We start from the raw sequence: 12,007 nt of genomic DNA, 5'->3' as shown, positions 1-12,007 counted from the left end.
TTAAGACATTTTTCTTGACATTGTGCATTCCCTCTGGATTTTCAAAGAAATTTGCTTGATAATACCCAGGGCATTCTCTTTTAATTATTTTAAATACTGTAAATGTAATTGGTCATTACTATAAAAACATAATACTGCTATTTAGTTTGTTTTTATTCTACTCTCTTTCTCTGAGTTTACTGTCTCTTTTTTAGTATATTCTTTAATATTTCCTCATGATAAACTCTCTTAATTTTTTTATTTGAAAACATTTTTATTTTGTTCTTGAGTGGTAATATATTTGGTTATTGAAAGATATGAATAAATAAGCAAACACAAAAATAATATGTGCAAATTATAAGAAGTGCTATGGAGATTACCTGCTAGTGACTGAGATAGAGAATAACAAAAGTATGGAGTAGTCTCTACTTTAAATAATACACTTGAGGAAGAACCCTCTATATGGAGAGATGTAAGCAGAGTTCAGGATCTAAAATGCAAAGAGTAGCATAACTGTCTTTGCAAGTCAAGCAAAGAACATTTACAAAAGCTCTGAGGTTGGAATAGGCATTTTAGGACAATATGAGAATAAGGAGTATTTGTAGGTCAGCCACTGAAGAAGAGTAGCTTGACATGAGATGAGAAAAGCAAGCAGGGCAAGATCATACAGAACTATATATTCCATAATAAGTAGTTTGTATTTTATTGCTATGGTCATGATTAGCCATTAAAGGATTTTATTAAGTTGTGATTTGAAAACATCTACTTGCAATGATTTGGTGAACCAGTAGTAAGGGAGGATATGGGGAAGCAAGGGATTTAGAGGCTGTGGTAGATTTGGTGGCCTATAGGGGGTGCAGTAATTTGTGGTATATTCTTGAGGCAGAATCATCAGTAATCACTGAAGTATAGAAAAGACAAAAATCAAAGCAATTGGATGGATAACAGTTTTGAGTATTAAAGAAAGTGAATAAAACATATCTGGCATGTAGTAGATACTTAAAATATTAATAATAGTTTTGTAGTTTTATTAAATTTAATTTATTATGTCCATATAATTACCATGTTAGTGTTTGTGATTTTTTTCACACAAAAGACTACTGCAATAATGTAATTTTTGTCATTTATTAAAATTAGGTTTTTCAGTGACCAGTGCAGTTTGTAGTTCTATGACCATTAAAAGCAAATAATTTCAGATAATGAAGCATGCATTCTTGGAAACATTTTGCTCCCAGAAACAATTTGCTACTTTCAAAAAAAAAAAAACCCAAGATTGTTTTTATTTTTGTTTTCTGATATGTAATTCAACCTCCTTTTCCTCTGTAATGAAAATTTTGGAGAAGAGTTTTTAAAATTCACTTTCTGTTGTTTCAAATGGAATTTATCTAATTAGATGAATTAAACAGATATATTTCACTCCTCTACTTGGGATTATTCTCCACCCTTATTCTACTAATCATCAGTAATTTAAACTTTTTCCCATGGTGATATTTTATACAATTTTTTCCAACCCCAATAGACAACATCTGACAACAGAAATCTTTCATACAGACATTTTCCTAATTAATAATTTGATAAATAGAGCACTCTGGCATATGCCTGTATGCATATGCACACACATACACATACACACAAACGTTATGCTATTTTTCTTTCAAATTGGCAATAATTTTTTAAATGTTTTCATTGTATTTTTTGCATCAAATTGCTCACCCTATCCTATGAAATACATGTATATTATTTCATAAGCAAAATAGAAAAATTAAATAAAGTAAAACTTTGGTTTGCATTGTTTTGCATCATTTCATGGATTTGATTTTTGCTGCTTTTTTTGGCAGAGAGTATTAAAAGACTGTATAAGATTTAATATTTTTTGTTTATATTACCAGTCCATCCTCAAAATAGCACTAAGTATTCTATAGAAATTGCTTGTGTCTTCATTAATATGCCTTATTGTTGACTTTCTGATAAGATTTTATGAGTTTTTAGGATTATAACACTTCCGAAACTAATTCTACTACTTCCACTGCAAAGCCATTCAACAGTTTTCCTTCTCCAGTATTGCCACTGCCGGTTCCTTTTTTGTAAGAGTAGCACACAGAAAATGAACAAATAGCCTGCCAATATATCACATTGCTTAGCACCTTAATATAATACTAAGTCTTTTATTTAATTATTCTATATCTGTATAGGTAACATATACACATGACACAAAATTCAAAAGATTTAAAGAGAATACACATTAAAACAAATGGCATCATTGGTCCCCCTCCTTCCCCGGTCCCCTAGTCACTCATCTTCCTTTTCACAGGCAACCAGTTACACATTTCCTGCATCTCTATCCAGAAATAATTCTATTTCTATTTACAAACATATATGTATGTGTACGTGTATGTTTGTGTATGTGTACGTACATCCACATAAACCCTTTTTATATTTGTGTGCATCAACTATCATTATGCCATATGCCACCCAAAAATTAGTGGTTTAAAATAACAACCAGTTTTTTTACTCATGATTCTGTAACTTAGCAGTTTGGGCTGGACTGGCATCACCTGGGTGGTTTTTCTGCTGATGTCTTTGGGGTTACTCAAATGAGTTGCTATGGGGAGCTCACACCAGGCTGAAAGGTTGAAGATGGTCTCACTTACATACATTGCAGTTGGTGCTGGGCTCTGTTTCTATGTGGCCTCTCATCTTAGAAAAGCCAAGTCTAGCTTCTTCGTTTGCACGTCATAAGACAGCAAGAAGATGAAAAAAGAAGATGCAAAGGTTCTTGAACCCTAAATTGGGAACTATTACAAAGTCAATTCAGCAGCATGCTGTCGATCAAAGCTAGTTACAAAGGCAGCCCAGATTTAAAGGGTGGGGAAATAGACGCAACCTCTTCATTGAAGAAGCTGCAAAATATTGTGGATATGTTTTCATAAGTTTGTGCATACCTATGTACACAAATGCATATTCATACAAATGGGGAATGCCGTTCAATTGTTGTGTACCTTATTGTTTTTACTTAAAATATATCTCAGTAATGTTTCTATGGATGCATACAGATCTTCTTTTTCCTTTGGTTGTCCCTTAGAGGTCATGGGCATTCTTTCCAGCTTTTACTATTACAGTCAATGTCGCAATTAAATTCTTATGTTTATTGGTTTTCCACATGTGTGAGCTTATCGATAGGATAAATTCCTAATGTTAACTTAATGGCTATTTCCATTTTAAGTGATGACATGTGTTTGTAAATTGCTGTCTACTTTGGTCAAATTGTGTCCTCCTTTCTCCAAATTTGCATGTTGAAGGCTTGACTCCCAGTACTTCAGAATGTTAACTTTTTTGGAAATAGGGTCATTGCAGATGTAATTTGTTACAATGAGGTTATACTGGAGTAGGATGGGGCCCTAATCCAATATGACTGGTGTCCTTACAAAAAAAGGGAAATTTGGAGACAGACAGATACACACGCAGAATGCTGAAAATTGGAGTTATGCTGCCACAAATGTCTGATAGCGCCAAGAAACTACAGTAAGCTGGGAGAGAGACTTGCAACAGATCCTTCCCTGGTGCCTTCAGAGAGAGCATGGACCTGCCAACACCTTGATTTTGGAGTTCTGGCTTCCAGATTTGTTAATAAATTTCTGTTGTTTAAAGTTAACCAGTATTTTGGTACTTTGTTATGGGAGCTGTAAAAATATAGCACACATGGCAGTCATATCAATTTATACATTCACCAACAACACTCAATAATGTGCCCCTTTCACCAATTGCTTGCTAATTTTTACTTCTGCTTATTTAATAGGTGAAAAAATCATAACTTGTGGTATTTTTCTTTTCTATCTCTCTTTTTAAAGTAAGATTGAACATCTTTTTTATAAATTTAATAGCCATTTGTATTTTCTTTTCAGAGAATTAGGAACTCAACATAAACTAGGCCCCAGAAATAAAATTTCAACATTATATTTTCTCTAAACAATACATTTCTTAGTGACTTGGTGACTCTGTGTAATTTTTTAAAAGTGCTTAATTATATAATATTGGAGTCTCTCTTTTTTCTTTTCAATCTATAGTCTCACTTGAAATCCTTGAACCTTATCTCCTTCAACCCACCCTTTTTCTTATATTCTTGCTTCAGAATGGTTTTGTATTTCCGTAAATATTAGCTATACTTCTTCCAAGTGGCAGGGGCAGGAAAAAGCCCAGTGTAGTTATATTTGTAGCTGTGAGAGTGTGTGTGTGTGTTTGTGTGTGTGTGTGTGTGTGTGTGCGGATGCGTGCGTGTGCCAGAGTGAGGGTAAGCAAACACAGAGACAACTCTGGTAGGGAAATGTATGATTAGAAGTTGGTACAGGTGCCTGCCTATTTACAATTACACAGTGATTATCCTAGCAGGGAGATAATGAAGACTTTGTTCTTAAAGGGCCGAACATGTCTTCTGTAACCCTGTTAAATAGAAAAGATAGGAAAGAGCTAACAGATTTTGAGGGCAACAGAGACCTTATCCCTGAGGTAACTGCTATATTTTGGAAGGAGATAGCAGTACCTACGAAGGAGTAGGCCCTTTATTCCATTGGAATCAGAACCTAAAAACATTTCTGTGACTAAGTGGTCTCTAGTGGCTTCCATGCTGAGTGTCAAGCCCAATTCACTCTTTTTACATATTGTTAAATAATAATCCTCTGTCTTCTCATTGCATGGACTGTGCTTAAGACTTTTATGGAACATGGAGAGTTGTTCAATCTAATTAGACTCCAAATCTAATGAAGGAAAAGTGACAGATTATAGTCCAAATGGGGAGATTGACATTTTAAAAGTATTATTATCCTACAGTTTGGGGCAGAAATTCCAAAGGTTACTTTGAAATCACTTAATGATTTCAAACTGTAATACAGCAAAGATTTTGTTGCCTGGAGTAACACTGATCCTCACGGAAAACCGCGATGAAATCCTGCCTATAGCATATTTTATCCTAGTATTGCAAATTTTTCTCCCCATTTTCTTTTCCCAACTATCTCTTTTTAAAAGGTTCTAATGACGGCCATATTACCTAATGTTACTTTTATTTTCCACATTCCCAGTGTAGGATTAACAGGGATGCAACATTCAAGAGATGGACAGAAGAGATAAGACGAAGAATGAAAGTGCGTAGAAGAATGAAAGTGCGTAGAAGAATGAAAGTATAAATTGATACTATTTCCTAAATAATGATGGACTGGATTTATTGATACCATGCAATTTAAAATGTATATAACATTTTTTTCTTGTTATCAAATGCTGTGTAATTAATCACTCCAAAATTTAGTGTATTAAAAGAGTGACAACGTTTAGTCTCCTTGGGAATCTGTTCCACTCAGTGTCAGCTGGGACAGCTCAAAGCCTGGGATGGAATCATCTTAAAGTTTGCTCACTCACATATCTGGAAGCTGATGCTGGGGGCTTTAACATCTGGGGACCTTAATAGCTGGGGGTATTCAGGCATCTTTCTTTATCTCTTGCAGCTTCTAACTGTGGTCTATCTAGCATGGCAGCTTTAGGAACCGCAACTGCTGACACACGATCCAAGAGCTCCTCAAATATATTTCCCAGACAGAGAGAAAGCCAGGTGGAAACTCAATCCCCCTTTTTATGACATAGTCTTAAAAGTAAAATAGTGTCACTTCCACAACATTCTGTTCATCAAGGCAGTCATAAAGCCCCACCCAGGTTTAAGGAGAGGGAAAATTGACTCCAATTCTTGATGGGATGTGACAATCTTCTGGAAGAATATGTAGGTCGGACAAGAAATATTCCTGTAGCCAATTGTGAAAAATATGCTCTGCCTCATATTTCAAGTTAGTAACTGATTTTACCCTGTGCCACTTTCTGCTCTCTTTGCAACCCTAGTTCCTATGTCTTGCTCCTCAAGAAAGGAAATAAAATGAACACAAACCACTGAAATAAATTGGGCTCTATCTCAAGAATATATTTTCTTTAAATCATACACATATGGACTAGATAGAATAGAGATAATAAATCCAGTGTATTGACCCACTACCTATTTTCTTGTATTCCTTATTAAGTCACTCTGTATTTTCACAAATAAATTTACTTTTATAGTTCTAACTTCTTATCATACACAAGTGACTGATTCAATTTATAAAAAAGATAGAGAGTTTTCCAGAGTTAGTTAAAAAACAGCTGCATGTAATGGCAGATTTCACTTTGGTTCCTAGCTTTTGTTTCTGTCTGATTCAGCTAAAACTCAGATTCCTATTTCCTTCTGCTTCCAAAGCGTGAATAGTAAGTAGTGAAGAAGATTGATTAAGAAGTTCAAATGAAAAATAGGAAACCTGTTCCAGGACTGTTCTGGGAGAGCTTTGAAGTTCATGGCTAGGGGGAGTTATGAGACTACAGGTTTAAACTATTTGTAATGAAAGGAATGGTTTTCGTTTCACCAGCTAAACTAAATTCTTGCCTTTGGAAATAACGTTTCTTCAGAATTAGTGTCATGATATAAAAACTTTACTTTTTCTTGCTATCTTGTTCACTCACTTGTTCACTCACTCCTACAGTTGAAAATGAAGAGTTTTTAGTACATTGGAAATCAACAACAAAAAAATCACATCGTTAATATAATTGTCAGGAAGTCAACATTTTAAGATGGAGATATGAATATATATGACAGGTCATGAATGAGCATCTACTTCATTTCAAAATAATTTAAACAACCCACGTGCATAAGAGAATGCTAAATAGTTACAAGGTGGATCTCCAGTAGTATAGCAGAAAAAAGCCCTGGATTTGTACATTAGAGACCAGTGTTTGATTCCTGAGTCTACTCTTGAGTTGCTCTGTGACCTTTAGTAAATCACTTAATTTAATTAATTTCCCCATCTATAAAATGGAAATGTTAATTGCCTTATTTATTGCACTATTTTGTTGTAAGGAAAAAGTGGCATGTTACATTAAAACTGCTTTGAAATGTGCAAATAACAGTATGAATGCATGATTGTATGGCTACTATTGAATTTGACTGTCTTCCTTCTCCCATTCTGCCTGTATTCACACTTTAATAAAGAGCACCACCACTTACTCAGTCATTCTATTTAGAAGCCTGGGGTCATGTCCAACCCTTCTTCCCGGTGCCTTTTTGCATGCTCTCCCTCTGCTAGGCCTACACTTACCCTGCTTCTGGTGCTGACTAAATCAATTCATCCTATACAACTTAATTATAAGGATTTTCCTTTGAGAAACATTTCTGACATTATAGTCAGATTAAGTAAGTGGAGATTTTGGTGAATTTTAAATCACTTCCCTGGAATTTGTTTTATACTACACTCACTGACTTAGGGTAAGAACCACTCTTACAGAATTTCTAAGCTGATAATAAAAGTGATACATCAAATATGAAAGGCAAAAATAATTAACCTCTTATTGTTAACAACTTATCACCCTATTAAAGAAAATATTAAAAATCACATTAATACAATTATATATTCTATATTGTCCCACCATAATATAATAAAACCAGACATTAATTTTAGAATATGAGCAAAAAGACAACTACTGGTATTTTAAAGATTGCCCTAAATAAAAATGATTTTAAAATAAAACCTAGAATAAAACATAAAATCCCATGAAATTATAATAAATACAATTTAAAACCTATATTCTAAATATTACAGAGAAAATAAAATTAATTTTAAATGCATTTATTCTAATAAAGCATAAACTTAATTGCTCAAAAATAAAACAATAAATACAATAAGATAAATTTAAACAAAATAAATTTTAATTATTTATAAAATTAGAAAATGTGAATGGAAAATAATAATAAACTGAATTATTTTTAAAATCAACAAGGTATATCAAGTGTAATTGGGTCCCAAACCTGAAACTTTCTATGAATTCACTGGCATTACTTGTGATAGTTGCTTTGGGGTGTCAACTTGACTGCATTAGGGAATACCCAGATAGCTGGTAAAGCATTGCTTATTCTTAATGCTTCAACAGGCCCTGAGCCCATTCCTCTTCTGTTGAAAGGGAAACCCAGGTGGTTTTGCTTTTCTAATTAGAATGATTGGGCTGTCCCAGATGTGTCTGTGAGGGAGTTTCCAGAGGAGACTAGGTCTGAGTCAGTGCACTGCTACCCTCAATGTGGGCTGGCATCATCCGATCAGCTGGAGTTCAGATGGAACAAAAAGGTGGAGAAAGGGTGAATTCTCTCTCTCCCCCAGAGCTGGACACCCTTTTTCTCCTTCCTTTGTTGTCAGAACTCCAGGTCTCCAGCCTTTAGACTCCAGGACTCAATACCGGCAGTAATCCCGAGCTCCCCACCCCCTGGCTCTTGGGCCTTAAGCTTCAGATGGAGAATTACACCGCTGGTTTCATTGATTCTGAGGCCTTGGCACTTGGACTGAGCCATGCTTTTCCTCGTTCTCCAGTCTGCAGACAGCCTATTATGAAACTTCTATATTGGGACTTCTCAACCTCCATAATCAAGTGAGCCGATTTTAATAAATCCTCTTTCACATTTCTTTCTTCATATTCTGTTGTTTTTTTTTCTCTGAAGAACTCTGACTAAAAACAGATTTTCATACCAATACTGGTTCTAGTGGAGCAGAATTTTAAGGATGAGTGTCCTTAATTGTTTTGGGTATTTTGGGAATTGGCATTCTAATCTAATTGGACTTAAAAATACTAAATATTCTACTTCCTATAATACAGAGAACCCTGGTAGTCCAGGAGTGAACTGTTTACAGAGATATGCAAAATATCTCTAGACACACACACACACACACACACACACACACACACACACATATCATTCTAAGCATCATAGCATTATAGAGCCCCATTTGAATGTTTATAAAGAATAAAGTATCAGAAAAGGCCCTGACTGACAGCTTTCTAACAGAATGTATGTAGGAATAAGTTTTTAAACTTTTAAGTCAGGTAAGTCCACATTCAGTCTTCTTTCTTTTTGGAAAGCCAAACGTTTTAGTAAAACTCTTCATGCCAAGATTCTACAGAAGGTGGAAAATCCATTCTGTTAAACTGAGTGTGTGATTCTCAGATAATTTCAGATAATTAACTGTCTAACATAAAGTTTGGTTTAGCAGCATTGAACATCAAGATAAAATATGCCAATTCTGACAATCGTTGACTCAACATATATTCATTAATTAGTCGAAAGAACTTGAAATAGGACTCCAAGATTATGAGATTTTGTGTTGTACTGACTGTCTTGCCGACAGTCTGCACTCCCTTACCAATTGGATGTAGTAAATCCTATGTGGGGCCTATGTCTCTGAATATGTCAGTCAAATGTGCATGAAAATTTATGCATTGCAATTGGTAAGTAGAGCTCAGAAGGCCATGGAGAAGCTTGTGCATGAAGAAAGCCCTACTGTACAAACGTGGCTCTTAAACACTAAACTTTTCTCTTTACTGTGCCAAATTGCCTAATCAAAAAGGTCAAAGACTATAGAGGAGCTAAAGCTCAGAATAATGGGGTCAACATGCCAGAAACATGAGGCCCATTCTATCTGCTCTTGTTTAATGGGATTCAGTAGGCCTATTTTCCAGGCTCTCACACTGATTCTTAAACCAAATAAATGGTAGTATATACCCTACACTCCCAAATAGTAGTGATTTTGTGTCATTTTATGGGGGTACTCAAAAACTCTTTCCTGGAAACAGTTTAGTTTCTGTAGCTCTTTGGTGCAAACTCTTTAGTCATGAACTTGTAAATCATCAAAAATCAGGTCTTAGATATGGGCAGGTTCTTACACACCATACTGTCTTTATATAAAGTATAATCAAAAACAGTATAATACCACCACTTGGCAGTATCTCAGTGGAAAACAATAAAGCAGACAGAAACTGAGATAGCTATATATTATTGATAAACTTAAAGTATGTGTCAAGCTTAAATTCCAATAGAACATGGTTGTCATAATGCACAGCATTGATTTTCATCCACAGAAATGGAAAATTCACTTACTTATCCTGTGGGATCTCCCAAATGCTTGGAAGCTAAATGCTTAATATAAGATCTGACTAACTGCTTATGACATGTCTTTCAGAATTCTAACACCCGAACCTTTGTCCTTTAAACTGCTTCATTGTATTTTACAAGTGTTTCCTTCACCTAATACTAAAATCTTTTCCTTTTTAAATCCACATGCGGATACTAAAAGGATAGTTTAGTTTGATTATGTCAATCATGATCATAGCCTAAATTCCATCTCTTCTCACATCTTTAGGCACTACTGGATTATAAACCGCAGAAATTGACATTTTGTCTCTGTTAACATTTAGAGATGCTCAAGGAACTCTTTCTTGTTTGTGAAGTCATCTAATTGCTAATCTATAATCCTTTTAATATGTTATGTGTTTTGGATTGATCTATTGCCAGCTGACCTAACACTGCCCATAGCTATATTAATCCTATTATTCACATCCTATTACAGAGTATCAGTGAAACTCTTTAATGAATTCTGAAAAGCTTGCTTGCCAGATACCAATATTAAGGATGATTACACTTGTATTCTTTCTGTTGTTCTTAATTATAAAGCTTCTGATTGTATTAATTGTATTCAGTGGGGTTCAGTGTTTCTCTTCTCCATAGCTATCTGTGAGCTGACACTAGGTTTTTGGAAATATCAATTTTTATAAAGTCATTATCATACATATTATTTTGGTCCTTCTGAATGGTAAATAAATTCACGAGGTAAAATGTTGTAATATTTTTAGATATTAAGTCCTGTTGTAAGGTAAATAAAGTGCGGGGTATGATAGAATTAAGTAGGGTTTATCAAGAGTAGATAAAATATTCCAGAAAAAGGTCTGCATTTTTAGTTCCTGATATATTCACAGTACCATTAATCCCCTAATAGGATGGATAAATCTGTCTTGGATGATAAGCCTACTTGTTAAGGAAAGTACATTCTCTATTGAATTAATCATCCCATATGAAAGCGGAAAGTATCATCAGCCTGAAAAACTATGATACCTTATCATCAGTTTTAGTTTGATGAGTGGCTAAAGAGAAGCAATCTTTTTAACTCCAATGAAATGTATTGGCAATAAGACACCTTTTACTGAAAAAACAAACAAACAAAAAACCTGAAAAATATTTATAGAAAAACCCAATATTGTTGTTGATGACATTAGTCCATTTTATGAAAGGGCAAATAGATGGTGTAATAGTAGTGATTAAGGGTTCTGGGGACCAGAGCACGTTGTTGGATTTGGAGTTTGGAGTCTGCAGAAGGAAAACAAGTATTCATACAACAGTGAAGCCAGTACCAAGGATCTATGGATCCTGGAAATACCTATTAATAGAATCTTGGGAGATAGTTAACAAAAAATATACATGTAGTTGGGCAAAATTCAGTGTCATGCAACCTCCCCCTAGAGAATCTGTCACATAGGAAAAGTTCTACAGTCTAAAGCCATCATTACCCTCTAATGTACGTGTGTGTGTGTGTGTGTGTGTGTGTGTGCATTCCTTTGCCAAACCATCCTGACACCATGAGCTATATTTAAAGACCAGCATCTTATGCAAAATTTTATTCTGGTGTTTTTTCCTAGCCCTTAGCCATCAGAAAGACTACCATTTTGTTTCCTTCTGGGTGTTGGAGACAAGTAGGATGCCAAGAAAATATGGGACATTCAGTCAAATTAAATAGTTATTTATTTTAGTAGAAGTAGATTTCAAATATTACATGGGACATACTTATTTGAAACCCACTGTTTATCTAAAATTCAAATTTAATTTAGTATCCTGTATTTTTACTTGGTAAGTCGGGAAAATCTAGAGAAGGGGCCTCAAAATTTGGGGTAAAGAATGGAGGAAACCAATACTGCAGGTGCTTCTTCAGCTATGGCTCTTCCTGTACTGGTCCAAGGAAGATTTATTTGAAGATGAGGCTATGTGGATAATAATATTAAAATTATCCATCTTAGTGTTTCACCATTTTGGTGAACAATTTCTTTTTTCCTCCCTCACTTTACTTTTTAATTTTCTCTTTGAACCAGTATTATTTAA

Source organism: Propithecus coquereli, unplaced genomic scaffold (genome assembly GCF_000956105.1).
Source record: "Propithecus coquereli isolate 6110/MARCELLA unplaced genomic scaffold, Pcoq_1.0 Scaffold108, whole genome shotgun sequence".
In the NCBI taxonomy this organism is placed as follows: domain Eukaryota; kingdom Metazoa; phylum Chordata; class Mammalia; order Primates; family Indriidae; genus Propithecus; species Propithecus coquereli.
This window is presented reverse-complemented; position numbering follows the sequence as displayed.